The 17,071-nt window shown below is 40.9% G+C and overlaps 1 protein-coding gene across 3 annotated transcripts in view; it reads right to left on the bottom strand.

Annotated features, from left to right (window-relative positions):
• Positions 1-12,313, bottom strand: part of ppp2r3a (protein phosphatase 2, regulatory subunit B'', alpha) — a 66,611-nt gene extending 54,298 nt beyond the window's left edge. For 2 of the 3 annotated variants that reach the window (XM_080871677.1, XM_080871679.1), the window contains exon 1: positions 12,099-12,313. The gene's annotated coding sequence lies outside the window, so the exon portion shown is untranslated. Of the gene's footprint in view, positions 1-11,741; positions 11,967-12,098 lie in introns of those variants that run through there. The other variant, XM_080871678.1, reaches the window with a different exon arrangement.
• Between the last annotated feature and the right edge of the window lie 4,758 nt (positions 12,314-17,071).

The following is a 17,071-nucleotide window of genomic DNA, read 5'->3' as shown; positions in this document are numbered from 1 at the left end:
AACTGACTGTTTGTTTTGCAGCCACAGTACTCGAGCATCTTGCAGTCATTGAGTCAATCATGAATTTCTCTGTAAACCAAAGTATTCTAGAATAAAATGTGAAGGCATCTGTCTGACAGCTTAAAAGCTTTGTCCCAACCGGGTCATAACAGGCCAGGAAATCTACAAAAGATTGGCTGAAAAAGAAAATAATTAAGGTGTTGCAACAGCCCAGTCAAAGTCTAGACCTCAGCCTGACTGAAATGTAAAGGGACCTTAAGAGAGCCGTGCATAAACGAATGCCCACTGTAAGGAATGAAGCAGTGCTGTAAAGATGAGTGGGCCAAAATTCCTTGACAATGATGTGAGAAACTGATAAAGTCAGGTCTTGTGTGGAAAAAGCTCAGTTAGACAGCTCCAGTGGTTATCTTCCAAATAACAGATGTGGATACAAAATCTTCCCTTTGTGTTAATATGCCTCCCCTATGAGTCAGCAAGCAAACACTAAGCAAAGAGGGAGTTTGCAAAACTCTCTGTTGCACATTGCAGCTGGGACTGGATATATTACAAGCTGTACTGTTAACTGTGCAAAGAGTGACAATGGCTGACTACAGATAAAAGGGTGATCTGCTTGAATTTGGCTTCCACATCATGCGTCCTAAAAAGAAAAAAAAAACAAAGAACAAAGCCAATGAAGCTACAAAGAAATCAAAAAAAATGAAAGAAAGATGGGCAGCAAAGAAAGATTGCACAGGCTGTACAGTGAGTGTGCAGATGATACAGCCACAGCTGCAGATGTACAACAAGCTTTGATTCACTGCAGTTCAAACACATAGCAGGAGAATCACCTCACTGATGAAAGAGCGCCAGTGATATCAAACTACCACATCTTGGCTCTCCCAGGTGTGGCACGCACACACACACACACACACACACACACACACACACACACACACACACACACACACACACACTATAAACTGAGAGTTCTTAGAGAAAAAAAAAAGTGAAAGCATGGAGATATTTACACCAGCATTAAGAGAATGGGTGCAGGTATGTGCAGCAGTTCTTACATCCCCTACTGTACATGGACAGATATTGTAACATACACACATACCATTATTCAGCTTGGATCAAAGACAGTGACTGTAAGGTCTCTGCTGTTTATCTCCCTAAGGGGATTGTGCCTAGACAGATGAGAAGTCAAAAGGAAGAAGATATGGGGTGAATTTTTTTTTTTTTTTTTAAATGGACTAACAGTGTTCAGTCAGAAAACAGATGATGGAGATGTGGGAGACAGAATAAAAAAGCAGGAGGAAGCACAGAAAGGGGGGGAAACAGACAGAATGAGAGCGAAAGAGTGAGAGAGCAAAGGGCATAGCAGACATGGTTACTCATATAAAATGAGTCGAAATCAGTTAAACTTGTGTGTCCTCTTTCCTTTTATCTGTTAAGTCTGCTTCAAGACCAGTAAACCAACTAGAAAAATGGGAGTGACAAGCTATCATCCAGCTGCCAAGAGAATTTTAAGTAGACCGTAAGGCTAAAATGCCTCATTCCCAACAGATGGACTCCAGCGAATAAACAGGCTTCCTGAATGTAAAAAGGACAGAAAAAAGCTGAGATTGTGTTTTATTGTCAGTAAATGTCACTCATTATTTCAGGCAAAAGGGTTTAAGAATCAAAGAAACTCCAGGGCACATTTCCAGGCACACTTACAGAAGCAAGCAACGACAGGTGTGACCCATCTCAGAGTTTTTTTTTTTAATAGTGTGAAAGGCAAAAATCACAAGAAATTTCAGGGCTTTTGCAAAACGGAGCCTTACCGCGCTACCCATCACACCAAACCCATCTAATTTTTAAAATGAATCCACTTAAAGTCTGAAAAATATTTTCCACCACTGGTAAGATTTTATCCAAATTGTAGCTCTGCTTAACAGAGTCGGGGAAGCGCTTCTGATGGCTTTCCAATACATTAGAAAGAAAGAGGAAGACGGAAAACAAAAAAAGGATTTGAGGATTTTGTGGGTCTCAGCTCTCAGCACGACACAGCTCTAACTATCAGTTGAAGTTGCTCTCATCTGTCTGGTGTCTGTGCAAGTCTGTCTCACAGTGGGGATCCAGCACTGTCTGTAGCCATGGAAACCACAAGGATGTAGCACTGACAGTCATAGCACTATTATACAGATGCCCCCCTCCCTCCAACCACGTACGCACACTCACAAGGAAAATCCAATGATCAAAGTAACAGCGAAGTCACATTTTGTGTCCTCGAGAGTCTGCTGCGACTTTGCCGCTTTACTTGTTGTATTAAAAGAAACTTTAGAACCATATTTGTTTTGGATGACAGGATGATCTCTCGTGCTTCTCCTGCAGCTCTGCTTCACATTGATGCAAGTGCTGAGTCCTCCGCTGCTGGCAAAGAAGCAACTCCACAAGGGTTGTTCAAGTTCAACGAGTAGCTCAAGGGCATCTTGACCTGTTTACTTTATGGCTGTTTACTCTGCTCACCCAGTCTTCCCCTGCTTTTCTAAAACCAGCTCACTTGTAGTTATGTACCCACAGCAACAGCTACAGCCACCCAACCTTAAAAACTTCTCCCCGGGAACCCCAGCCAAGAAAAATGAGCCACAGAGGTAATAACCTTCTACCTCACGGAGCAGAAATGCTGTGGCAACACAGTTCTGTTAGTAGCAAACAAACCATTTTGTACAACATACTGTATAAGAGTCAATCAGTCAAATTAAAATAGCTACAGGGTTTTATGAAGGTGGGAAAATGATTTGGTTAAGGACAATAAGAGCAGTGAAAACAACAGGGAAGACAGAAGTGTGAGAAGTGAGACAGAAAGGAAGAAAAGGAGGCACCAAATTAAGTGCTGAAGTTGCAAAGAGGTGGTCAGAGTATATAGCGGGCATAGAAAGGCCAGGAAATGAGTGGTACACTTTAAGCAACAAATGTGACGTATGGCTTACATAAATGAGGATTTTGGAGCCTTAGTCACTAGTAGCTTTTTTGTATTGTGAAATAAGACGGAAAACATGATGCTATAGTTGAATTGTATATACGCAAAAATTCCAGCAGATGGAAATTATGCAAGCGCTGTCTAGAAATGAAGGCTTACCCTTTCCTCACAGAAACGCAGCTGCTGCAAATCAAGTCACGTAAAATATTTTCTAAATGCCATAAAATCAGCAGATCTACATGAGTTTATCTAATGTTTGCTAAAGATTACTTTGTTATGAAGCTGTTTCACTCTCTCTCTCACACACACACACACACACACACACACACTTACTTAAAGCCACTAGTGGTCAGACTGGCAGGCAGGAAAGAAGCTTGAATGTGCTGAGATTTGACCAGTTTACTGTATACAGGCTGCCAAAAATCCACCACACACACACGTACACTAAAACACATACCCCTGCTTCATCCAACCACGACCTCAAAGTGTGTGTGCCTGTACATGTCTATCTATGTGCTCCTACTGTATATGCGACCTCGTATTTGTGTGTGTACGCAGGCCTGGATATCTATATTTACTGTGTGTGTCTCTGACTGAGTGATTGTGCTGGCGTCCTAAGTGTCTATGTACGGGAGTGGAGAGTTAGAGACACACTATAAACAATATAGGGACTCCCTTGGCTTGTGTTTACTGACCAGGATAAAGGCTGTCATTCCTCTCTCAGCACCAACCTACTTCCGCCTCCGTACAACTAGAAAGAGGGAGAGGTGCACTTAAGCCTTGGCAATGTCAGAGCGATCTTATCTTGCCAATAAAGCTTCTTGAATGGATTTAGATTAAACTGAGGGGAAAAAACAAGAGCGGGCACTGGTGCATTTGAGTTGTCTCTTCCTCAGAAAGACTGCCGCCCTTCTCCTCCTCCCCTTCTTCTCTTCCAAACTTGCATGTTAATGTACTTACAGCTTGCAGGACCTTAACTCTGTCCCAAGACACAGGCTGGCATAATAAACAAGAGCCTGAAATAATCTCTCCCCCTAGTTCCCTGGTGGTATTTTAGTGGGGAAGCAAATTCACAATGGTGGATCGAATTATTTACCCACATTTCTGTCTTTCCAATTCCCTCACCCTGTGAGTTTTTCTGGCAGCCTTTCCTTAATGTCTCTGTGCTTCTCTTTCTAACTCGCCATTTCTCCATTTTTTCCCCTCTTGTCTTTGTCCATCTGTGGTAGCCAGTGAGACGCATGGTCTACCCACACTGACCAGTTAAACACCCCTTTGCCTCTGTCACTTAGTCAGCCTGTCTGCTATACAGCTCAGGGTATCGCAGGCCAAGCCATCGCACTGAATGAAGGGGCAAAGGTGCACAAAGTCTCCTCATGATGTCACGGACGCGGATGTGCCTCATGACATTTTGACAGTCTTTTCCTGCTCTGTCTTGTTTACCTTCCAAGACTGTCATTTCAACAAATTTACACCTTGAATGAGTGCAACCGCTCTATAAACTCAAAACAATTCTCATAAATGCACCTTAATGCAGCACAGGCTTCAATTGTTTCCACTGTGAGAGAACCTAAAAGAGGAGAGGTAATGAAAAGAGCAGGAGAATCAAAACAAGCATAAAAAGCTGCAATAAAATATTTTTAGCCTCAAACCCATTCATGTCTGGAACTAGGGCCAAGAAGAACCACACCACCATGACTATGAATGGTCCTGTTAGTCTCTCTTTTACTTTCTCGCTTGGCAAGTGCCCTGCCACTGGAGGAATGCCTGGTTTGTATTCAGATGTGCGTGTAAATGCACGTATGTGTGACAGTGCATAGAGTCTGGACAAAGAGCTCCAGTGTGGACAACAGGACACAATCAACCACTCAATGGATAGCCATTAACTCATCACACACAAACGCACACACAAATTCCAGAGTTCACAGATGAGAAGCAGCGACATTCAGAACCAACCAGCCAATGAGCACGAGCGTGCTTTACTGCGGCTACAATGGAGCCAGTCAATGGGGCTGTAGAGTGATTGTGGGAGATCTCTGAATTACCGTGTCAGGATCTTCATCACTTTCTCACTAATCTTCATCCTCTCTCCCTCAACCTCTTTTTATTTTGTCCTACTTCCTTTTTCCCAGGGTGGATCTCTCAGTGGTTAAAGGTAGCTAGGAGAGGCCACTGGGCACAGTCCACCTCCCACTCGCTTGTGTATGAATCACTCCATTGTGGCTGTGCTCTATTCCTAACGCTGTTTTCAATTTTAGAACTCTTCTGTTTGGCCTTATTTTGACAACCACATGCTAATTATGTTTTTGTTTTTATTGTTGTTCCCCGTTTGAACAGTCATAAGAAACAGGTAAATAATGCATATCACCATGTGTATCGCAAGATTGACCAAGTTAAAATCTAGTTGCATGCATATAGGACTTTTTTTTAAGTCACACAAAGGTTTACCGAGTATTGTTATCAACTTTGTAATTATACTGTTGTCTAATTATAACGACCACTGTCATGGAAACACTACACCATAACACAAACCTGCCGGTAGCTGGTATAACCCTACCTTTACCCCTTTGATTGCAATCTCCTCAGTTGCTTCTATCTGGATTTCTCTTTCCTCATTTCTCTGAGTTGCTAGCTTTCAGAAATCAAGCCATAAAATAATTGTATGCCTTCCAAAAAAAACCCCAAAAAACAATTAACTATTTGGGCGGCACTTGAGCACCTGAAGGCAAAAGGCTGTGGTTACTAAACTGAGTAACTTCAGCTTATTGACATGCAGCTTCCCCAAAACACCCACACCCACACCCACTTCTCACTATCACACTCACACTTTCCCTGTCATGTCTTAATTTTTAGCAGCCGGCAGTGTTACACGGAATATGAGACGACCACCCACCTACCCACACACACACTAGACACATGTTTCTGGGAAATGTGAATGAATGTGTCACAAAAAAGGCCATGAAGACACTCAATACAATACGGCCTTGTGCTACAATGATGAGTTACACAGCTTTGTGTGTTAGTGTGTGTGCACGTGGGTGTGTGTGCTTGCACAACCAAGGGCAGGCAAGCGCATGTGGGTGCAGAGAGCTACATAAATCACACTCAGAATCAATTAGAAAGCATAAATGTGAGAAGGCCAACAGCAGTCGGTGTCCTGGTACTCGGTTTAATGTTGGCTTGACTACAGACACACCACACCCTCACCATCCCACCACGTGCGCGCACACACTCACACACATCTAGACTTAAAGCCAGACACAAACACTCAGAGAGTTTGGGTGTGGATGTGATGCAACTGATAATTTTGCATGAAAGTAATCCATAAATGAAATGTGATTAACATTTTCATGCCACTGGATTCTTTCTTCTCTTTATATGGCTTAAAAACTGTGATTCGCATACAGCAGCTGTCTGAGAGAGCCGAACACTGGATGAGGATCTCGTTTTTAAAAAAGTTTTTGCGTGCCTATGTTAGTTCAAACACAGTTTTCTTTTGTATTTCTTTCCTGTTACATAACCAACTAGACTCCTATTATATACCATCTTGCATGTTTGTGAGGATTTAGCATTCACAGAGTCACCAAACAAATGCATTTACTGAGTGCATGTTGTTAAGAGAACAGTGTCTACTATTGGAGGTAATTTCACTATTTAACAATACAAAACACTAATTAAAAAGAGATGTAGGTTTACAGAATTCTGCATGAGAAGAAACAACAAAAGTGAAAAACTGCAATGTGCAATACACATTTTTTTTATGTCCATCAGTGTTACTGTTACTTTTTAAAAAAATATGCTTTAACGTGTTGTATTTTCACAAAGTTATAAAAAACAGATTAAAGAACAGGCGTGTCCTGGTTCTGCCCCCAGGGTCTCCACCCAGTTGGACTCACCTCAGTCAGGAGGCAACCTGGAGAATAAATCCCTAGGGTGGTGTAGGAATAACTCTGACTCAAACCCCACAGCCTGTCCATGGATGGATGGATGAATGCATGGATGGATGGGTTAAAGAACCAGTGGTCAAAACAGAGTCAAAAGACTGAAAGACCCTCACTTCTACTTTTTCTCTTTAAAACACAGGATACAAAGGCTTCCCCAAACTGCAGGAGCACCTTTATTTAGACCTTTCTGGTTACTGAATGCCTTGAGCTACTCAAATTCCACAATCTTACTTTGCAGCAGAGGCCTCCAAATCCTAATTCAGTTAAATCTTGATGAAATTAGTAAGGTTAGTTTCTCAGAGCTCTAAAATCTCCCTCCTGAGCTGAAAGAGGCAAAAATAACCCTAGAGTAACAGCACAAGAACAGCGCATGACACCTGATGAAGGTTTAATGGACATTCCCACTGAATGCATTGTTAAAAAAGTCAAATGAAAAGAAAGTTTAAAAAAAAAAACCAAAAAAAAAACCCACACACACACTTATAGGTAATATAACACCCCACTCACATCCCACACCTCTGAAAATAAACAATCCTAAAATCCAATCTAGCCCCGGAGACAAGTTTAATCAAATAAAGTTGCATATTTTTATATAGCGCAAATCCCCAAATGCAAATCTGAGTTTTCAACAAATTGCAAAAATAGCACCTTCCATCCTCAGCTTTGATAATGACGAGTTCCTCAAAAATCCTCTCTAACAATGGAAAAAAACAAGGTACTGTAAAAAATAATAATAATAATTGCATCGCTCATAAAGCACAGACATAATCAATGAAAGTAGAGGAATTCACACAATTAGTAGTCATATTTGTGCTTTTCAGACATATGGAATATTAGCATCATATATAAACATCATATGCTCACATCAAACTCTCTTTGTCAAATTCCCACAGGTGATTTATATTCAGAGTTAATCTGTTATTTGTTGCCTTTGCCTTGGTAACAAGAGATGTTGTACTTAATACCTAAAACAGCTATAAATAGACCAAACATGAACAAGAATCAAACAGGACAGTGTGAGTCTGCAGTTTGTGACTCAGCCCACTGAGCCAAGCTACATCTGTCTGTGTGAACCCACCACAACCACATTCATTACTAAATTACATCAGGACACTCCCAAAGTACTCCAATGGGGATATTGTTGCTAGGCACTTACTGTCCTTCTACGCCTATGTGAGAACTGGACGAAAACCAGATTAATATCACACACCCTTAGTAGTGCGCACAAAAATACATACACACACACACACGGGCAAAGATCCACACACACAGGCACCTGCGAAAAGACACACATCTGTGAGGTGAGAAATCGCATAAATACAGTTCCAAACTCTCTCTCGCCTATCCGCCCACCGTTCCACTCAAAGTAGGTGATCAACTTACAGAGAAGTTAAAATAATTAATAGTTAGAATAATAACAAACCAAACCAATCTCCTTTGCAATATGCAGGTGAAAGGAAAGAAGAGGAAGGGACCAGGACTGTATTCACTTGAATAATCATCAAATGTACACTTTCAAATGATGGATTAAGAATAGGACAGGAAATCTCAGCTTCTCAGTATCAAGAACTGTAACACTTTGGAATCATTTAATATAAAAGGAAACAACCGTCGCTAATCAGTGAAGAGAGAAGAACCCAAACTGCTCGGCCTCTCTCACGCTCTCACACTTACTTTATACTAGTGGTGAATATATGTAGAGCCTGCGATGCAGTTTACTCTGATGCCATACCTGTGCAGGCTTTGACGCTAACATATAGCTACATTTCTAGGGAGGTACATGTCAGGTTATAGTGCAGGGTTTCAAAAGGGTCTGCGGTTACAAAGTACCTGTTATGTATAAAGTATTATTCCCCTGTTAAGTGTGAATGTACTAATTATCCTCCTGTGGGTTGAGACTCAGACACACTATTTGAAAAGTATTTGACCACACCTCTTAATCTTCCAATGTTGGTGTTTTCAGGCCCATTGCCTCAGTTGTATAAAATCATAAATGCCTTTACAAACATTTGTGAAAGAAGGGCCATTCTAAAGAGATTGTAATAGTCCATGAAATTTCTTCCCTCCGAGATATTTTATGATCAAAAATAAGCGGTATTACAAGGTGGAAGTGATTAGAAGCCTGATCAACTTAATCACAAAGTGGCAGCCCATGTAAAGTTGCAGAGCAGGTTCAGAGTGAGTGGTGTGGCATATAGTGTCTAAAAGTCATTAAATCACTGCTGACCCAACAACTACAGAGCTCCAAATCTCCAGGTTTTCAAGACCAAGCAGCTCGTGTACATGTAATGTGTAGGTGGCCCAGTTCTTTTGTGCATGTAGTGTAAGTTTACCCATTGATTCAGGCCGTGAGCTAACTTAACATCACATTTCACAAGGGGAAAGCATTGCTCAGCCCACTGGTGACAAGAAGAAAAACATGCACATGCAAATTTTATTTGTTCTCTCAATAGCATTCATTCTATTAAATGTGTTCTAACACACACGCTTACACAAGAGATACGTTATAAATTGATGTGCTGGCTCTAAAAATGAACTCAACAATTATTTGAAACAAATGAAAAATATTGTTTATTAAATCAGCAAAGTGATGCGTTGTTGCAGTCCCAGTTAGACCTAAATTAATACACTGGTCTGTCACAGATATATAGTATTGATGTATATGCTGTCCAATGCATGCTGATATAAAAACTGTTTGTGAACCTTTTCAACAAAAGAAGATGCAGGAAAAGACACTAGAAGTAATTTATGTTATTGCACAATCTCAGTGTGTACAGCTGCTAATTAGTATGACAAAGAAACTACTGTAAAGTAAAAGAATGACTCCACAATTTTCTCTCTCACATATAACTATAACAACGTGCATGCATGTTTCAAAGGTACATCGGCCAATGTATCGATAAACTTTAACTCCCTAAAAAATAGTCAGACTCTTCTTTTCTGAAACAGATCAAGTATCAGACGAGAACAATTCATATTTAAAATAAAAAAAAATCAATGTCCTTTCTAAATTTGCTAGTTCCCGGTCTGCTTAGTTACAGTTATGCCAACTAAATTTGAACACAAAAGGAATCTCGTGCATATACTGCACATTTTTTTGCCAAACGTTATGAGTCCAACATTGCTGTGCGGTTCTGTTTTGAATTTACTGCGGTCGGCTAGTGTTTCTTCACCTTAACTTACTAAATCATTAAAGGAGTTTTGAAATCTGCTTGAGCATAGAAAGGAAAAGCTGAATTAGTGCCTCCTTTCCATTCACAACACACACAAAAAAAAACAGGAAATCTTTACATTTGAAAAGCCAAGCCCTGAGACTCTTAAGGAGTCAATTACTTACTGAATACAATAACTTAAATTAAAAAGATATATATGAAAAACAAATATTTTACATCTGTCACTGATGATTAGAACAAGATAAGTATGTGAAAATGTGACAAGGTCTGGTGATGCAACACATATACACACACACACCCAAACATCCACATTCCCAAGAGTTCAAGCAGAGCAGTCTTTGTGGCCTTTAAAGAGTCAGTGTGTCCAGCCAGGCTCGAGTTACGGCAGACAAGATCCTCTCATTCCTTCTCCCTCTCTCTTTCTCTCTCTAACACACACACACACACACACACACACACACACACACACACACACACACACACACACACACACACACACACACACACACACACACACACAAACAGACACAAACAGACACAAACACAAATTCTTACATCCATCATCTTACAGACACATCCAGTGAACAGGCCAGGGAGCCACAAGAAAGAATTGGTTTGTTGCTCCCCTCTCTGACTCATTCCTACCACTCTCCACTCTACAATAAAAGGAATAGCTATACAACTGACAGGCTATATGTCAAGCCCTGGACTGTGTTGATTGCTTATACAGTCCTTCAGAAATGCATCCCTATGAGCATCTCTGTGCTCATAGGGATGAAGAAATAATAATTTTCAAAGCCTGGAATAAGGAATATAACAATAAAAGCTTTTCTGCTGTGACTAATTCACTTTTATATCTAAGCTGTTCACTTCCAGCAATAAGTTGAATCAGTATTTTGATAAACACCTATAGAACTACTTAGAAAACAAGATAATACAATTACACACTCGTGCATAGCCGGGACTGAAATCAAATGGTGAAGTAGATGCAAGGAGATGACGCATGTACTGCAAAGCATCAATGAGAAAAAACACACTGACAATGTCACAGGTGGGAAAGTGCTATTTGTGGGTTTTTAAAATAAAGTGTCTTTCAGGTGTGTAAGCTACAGCGGGCTTCAAAGGGCACAAAAATCTAAGAACTGAGGTCATTACGGGTCATCACTAAAAGAAAAGGCAGGAATTATAACAGAAGATGCCTCTCATAGTGTGTGTGCTTATGTGCATGTGTGTGTGTGTCACATCTATTCTAGGAGAATACCGGGGGAGAGACCCTGTGACTGACCCCCACCTCACACGATATGACAGGATATCGCCGCAGTGGCACGGACACACAAACATATATGCGCACAAACAAACACATTATGGGAGTGTCGTTTCCATATTGGAGACACATAGTAATAAACAGCAATTTTTGGTTTAAAAATGTTTCACGCGTGTATTTCCGCGTGGAAGGTGCTATAGGAGTAAACATTTATTTAACAATTATGCACTGTGCACTCAGAAAAAAGGCATTTTACATAAATCCTTTAATTAGTCGTTCTCTGTGAGGCTCTTGGACTCCCAACGTGGGGGAAATCGTTTATAGTACCCAGAGCATCATAAATACGATCAAAATAACTTACAGAATTGCTTTTAAATCCAGACGTTAAGTTCATTTACGCCACAAAGTCAAGTTACCTGAGCGCTTCAGCAGCTTTCCCGCAAGGTTTCGCTCACAGCTTCCGTGCTGTTTGCAGCGGGCAGGTTCAAAGATCCGCTACAATCTGCGCGTCCAATCTCCAAACTTCCTTTCACACGACTGGAGGATCCCCCACTGAAGTGAAAGGGCACTTGTGCGAATTTGCACGCACCATTACGCGCGCGCAAAGACAAATACCCCAATAAACACGCCCCAGTTATGAAAAACCCCGCAGCTGATGGTACAGGCGACCCCCCCTCACCACCCTTACAATGCAGCGGGGACGGCGGTAATCGCACGGTAAAGTTTTCCAAACAGGGACAAGGGAAAGCGCTCATTCTGACCGCATCGCTTACCTTCGTCTCCCCTCCTTAACTCCTTCAGCCGTTTCCAAACTCTGTCACGACAAGGCTCGACGCAGACTGCGAAACCGAACAGCCGCTTTTCGGGTAGCCGGGGAAGAGCGGAGAAAGCATACGGAGGTTTGCTTCAACACGCAGAGGCTCCGTGTGTGTGACAGAGAGGGATTGTGTGTATGCGTGTGTGAACGCTCATGGAGAGAATGAGCAGAGAGAAGAGAGCCGGGGAACTTAGGGGGGAGTTCCCGTGAACATACCGGCGGGGCGGAGGCTCCGGCAGAGTGACGGCTGGCTTACGTTTGCAGCTCTTTAGCAGCCTGGATAGGATATTAGTAACCCAGGTTACCAGCGTTCAAAAGTAGCCAGGATACGTGTATTTACCCAAGTATACGCAGTATCCATGCATCTGCTTTTGACGTGTGCTGTTTTACGTCGTATTTCTTTTTCTTCTGTATTTTATCACTTTTCTGCATATCTAATGTGCACCTATAGTTAAAACATATGAGATTACAAATTATTATTATAATACCCATTTTTAATCAGGGCTGAAACCACACTGTATTTTTATGATCCATATGCTGATAGGTTTCTTAGCTGATTAATGCTTTGGGGTAGCGCAGGAAAGTCAAACATAAGCCCCGAGGGCCAGAATGGGCCAGACAACGATTCCAATCCGGTCCACTGGACAGCTTCATGTGAGGGAGTGCATAGATTTTGAACTTTTAACTTTTAAACAAAGTAATTAACTAACAGATAAACAATTAAATAACAGGAAAATTCTGTTTTTCCACTATTACAGTGAGACTGCAGTTTTTTGTTGTGTTTTGTTTTTTGTTTCTTTAAGGACATTTTCTGTGAATTAATGAGAACCTTATATTTTATAATTACAGGTCAGTCATTGCAGTGTAATTTTACACATTTATCATATAGTGTCTGGCCCACATAATTTCAGAGTGGGCCCCTATATGTGGCCCACAATTTAAAATGAGTTTGACATCACTGGTCTAGCATATAAAATTTCAAGATACATTGAATAACGCATTAGTCTGGGTAGGGTTTAGAGTCAATAACCTCACTTTTTAGTATCTACATTCTATGAAAAAACAGTTTCCTTAAGACCTACTGAACAAACCAAGATAGACTTCTAAAATGAAGTCAAGAAATTAGCCCCAACCCCCTTTCCTTTTACAAATAGGAGTCTAAAAGGTTGGTACTCAGAGAGGGAGGCTTCACAGTGAATCCACAAAGAATTATAATCATATACTAGATTTAAAGATCCCTTTCTCTTTGTTATTCCTCACAAGTGCAGGGAAGGTAGTTTTTCCATTTTACAATATATCAGCATTATTTGTGTGTATGAGCTCTAATGTGGAGCTTTTAGGGCCCCTTTTCATGAATAATTTGGGAAAAGTGTTGTTCAGCCTGAGTCTAAATGTATAAGAATGTTTTTTCTGTGGGCCTCTTTTAATAATACATTTCATTATGAATAATTCACAAGTGATAAAACTGAAATATAGTGTTTACATAAGGCAGCAGGTATTAACCACACAATTAATTTGGTGAAGTGCAAGATTAATATGCTCAAAATCTGTGTTTCTATGGAGACCAGGTAGTCGGCTTCGATGACGAACTGCAGATTATGACTCAATTCGAGTTTATAAATGCAGACAAGAAGATTTTTTTTGTTAGTCAGATGGCTGGCAGTAACACCCATGCAGAAAATTTAAGTGGAGAACTCTCCCCACAGCCCTTCCACACTTCTTGTTTTTTTGATAACAAGTGACCCTTCCCCCAGCTCCACATATAAAAACCTCTGTTATTAGAGCCACATGGTCAAAGCAGCTGATGGGACTTCAGTGTCCTCCATTGCTGTTAAAAGAGCTGATGAGGCTGCAGACGCTAGTTGATAGTGGAAACCACAATTTTAGCAGATGACTCAAAGGGGCAAAAAATAGCAGTAATAGGATGTATTCTGTGGTTTTGCTGCTGAAGGTGTGAAGTTATGCCATTGAGACCTGCTGATGGACAAACTGGTTTAAAGGAGCTCATCTTTTTGCATACACACACAAAAACACACGCTCACACCTAAGATCTCCCAACAAGTCCTACTGGAATGTGTCTCCTGTAACAACATCAGCTATCACAAGGTTTGCATCACATGACAAGTGGAGCCACTTTGTGTGTCCATGTGTGTGTACAGCTATATATTTCCGAGTCTTTGTGTGTGTGACAGCACCTTGTTTGGCCAACAGGATACAAATAAGTACTCTCACTCAATTAGTGAAGGAGCCAGTCCAGAATTACAGCAGAAGAAGAACAGCCAAAGAGTCAACAGTAAGTCCCTTAAACATGTCACGAAACTTAGGCAGTAAGTCGCTGATAAAAGAATAGAGCAGAATGTAGCTTTAGCGGCAGTCTATGTTTTTTTTTAATGCTTTTTATTTTGTTTACTGTGTTTGGAAATCTGGGTTAACACATCTTTCATGCTCGGTGAGCAACAAAAAATAATGTGAAATATAAAAATCTCAATTCACCCAAATTACAAATAAGAAAAAGAGTAGGAAACAGCTTTTTAGCAGTATATGCAGTGCTACACAAAAGCTTCTATTTATTGAGAAATAGGTACGGCAGGTTTGTTTTTTTTTACACATGTCAAAAATGGAGGTGCAGGATAAAAGGAAAAAAACTGAATTTGTACAAATCTAATGGGGTTGAATGTTATTATTTGGTATGTCCACAATTAACTCTTACTCAGCTTTCTTGTCATTTCTTTAAGAAATCTTCAGGAAAAGTTCTCCAGGCTTCTGGAATTAAATTCAAAGCTCTTCTTTGGATGTTGGCTGCCTTTTGTTCTGTTCTCTGTCAAGATCATCTCATACTGTTTCAGTAATGTGGAGGCCAGTCAGTGACTGATGGTGTTCCATTATGTGTTCTTCTAGCCAGGTATGCTTTTACTGCATTGGCAGTGTGTTTGAATTAGGCTGCTGACAATCAGATTCTTTCTAGAAGATATTTCATGGTGGATCGAAAGCTGATGATACTTGTTTTTGTTCATAATTTCATCAATTTCGACAAGATCTCCAACACCACTGGCTAGAATGCAGCCCCAAATCAGGACAGAGCCTCCACCATGTTTTACAGATGTTGAACATGTTGGGCTGGATGTGGCCCAGAGTATTGGCATCCCTGCTGTAGAGACTCACTTTAATAAAAAAAAAAAATTCCAAATTGGATTCATCACTCCATAAGACGTCATGCTACTGATTTTCAGTCCATTTCTTGTGTAATTTCTATAGTTTGCATGTGCAGACTATTCTCTGTTTTCCATTTTTTGAAAATTTATTGCAGCTATATTCCTGTTTTGCACTGAAGGAGCCAATGGATTTGTGATAAATGAAATCATACCCATACCGTATTCCCCTGTGACTGAATGATCTGAAATGTTTGCAACGAATGAATGTGTTGCAGTTGCACTAAAAGTGTCTGAGGCATGTGTGTTGCTTCAGTGATTTATAAAACTACTTTGTAAAAAAGATATTTTCTCAGGATTTGTGCATCTGTTTCATGTAGTTTGGATGCATTTACTTCAGCACCACTCCTTACCACTAAAACGAGAAAAAAGCCTTCTGTTGGCTTTTCTCAGAAATAGATAATAATAATGGATTGCATTTTTATATAACGCTTTTCGGGACCCTCAAAGCGCTTTACAATTCATTCACTCTCACATTCACACACTGGTGGAGGCAAGCTACAGTTGTAGCCACAGCTGCCCTGGGGCAGACTGACAGAAGCGAGGCTGCCATATCGCACCATCGGCCCCTCTGGCCATCACCAGTAGGCGGCAAGGACACAACGGCTGAGACTCCGAGCCGGGGCTCGAACCGGCAACCTTCCGGTTACAAGACAAACTGCCAACTCTTTGAGCCGCGACTGCCCTTAGATGGATATAATTTATTTAATCTTATCATGTTTTCAACAATGGATCCAAAAGGGTTTGGGTAAAGGGCATCAAAATGTTGCATTCCATCACTCACACATGAAGGAATCTGTTTTGTATGAGTGCATGTAACTTGACCATTTAGGCCTTTACCCACTTTGAAGTCTTGTGTTCTCCATGAAATTCACTCAACTCATTCTCAGTTAGCCTTCGCCTTGAAGATAGAATAACACCTTGACTAAGAAAAGAAAAAAAAATAAGTGTCATCCTTGTGAGAGCTGCAACACACATCTAAAAAAGAGTCAGGAGGGAGAGGTGTAGAGGGATAAAAAGTAGAGGCAATGAGGGTGTTGACACATCCTGACAAAATGGAACAGGGAGTGTCACTCAGCACCTCATACACCAGCATAGATAAACTACAAATACGTGCTGCACATGAGAACTTTGCCTTAAGGACAAGACACCTGGATCTGAGCTTCTGCTGAAAGCAACAGATGCCAGAAATACAGCGTCACATATAAAGCCAGGGACAGTGGGGTCACCCCAGCACATACATGCTACGTTCAGCTATTAATCATTATTACCAAGGAGAGTTTGAAAAAAAAAAAGATATTGCAGATATTTTACTCTGTGAGCCTACCTGTCTCCATATTACTTCTGGCCGTGTGTGTGTCTGTGTGTGTGTGTGTATGTGTGTCTGTGTGTGCTTATTATCAGCAAGCTTGCCAAACTCTCGGTCTCAGTTTGGGTCTTGTCTCCACGGGGAAACATTAGTAAAAAGGGAAGAGTTTTATTAGAGCGTTACAAGATACCAGTTGTCTAAACTGGCTCCCAGCTCTCGACCCAGACACCCCCTTCCTGTCTTTTAAGGCAGGCTCCTCAGCTTGTGTGCAGACATTCTGCAGCTTCTCAACATGTCAGGGTCTTTAGCTGCAGCTCCTGTTTCCAAATGTTCTCATCCTCGTATGTTAATTAGCTAATAGATTCCCCACAAGCCGCAACCGCAGACCTATGTGCCGATAAAAAGGCAATC

The sequence above is a fragment of the Rhamphochromis sp. 'chilingali' genome (genome assembly GCF_963969265.1).
Source record: "Rhamphochromis sp. 'chilingali' genome assembly, chromosome: 21".
NCBI lineage: Eukaryota > Metazoa > Chordata > Actinopteri > Cichliformes > Cichlidae > Rhamphochromis > Rhamphochromis sp. 'chilingali'.
Note: the sequence above shows the minus strand (reverse complement) of the source record. Positions and strands in the feature narration are given on the sequence as shown.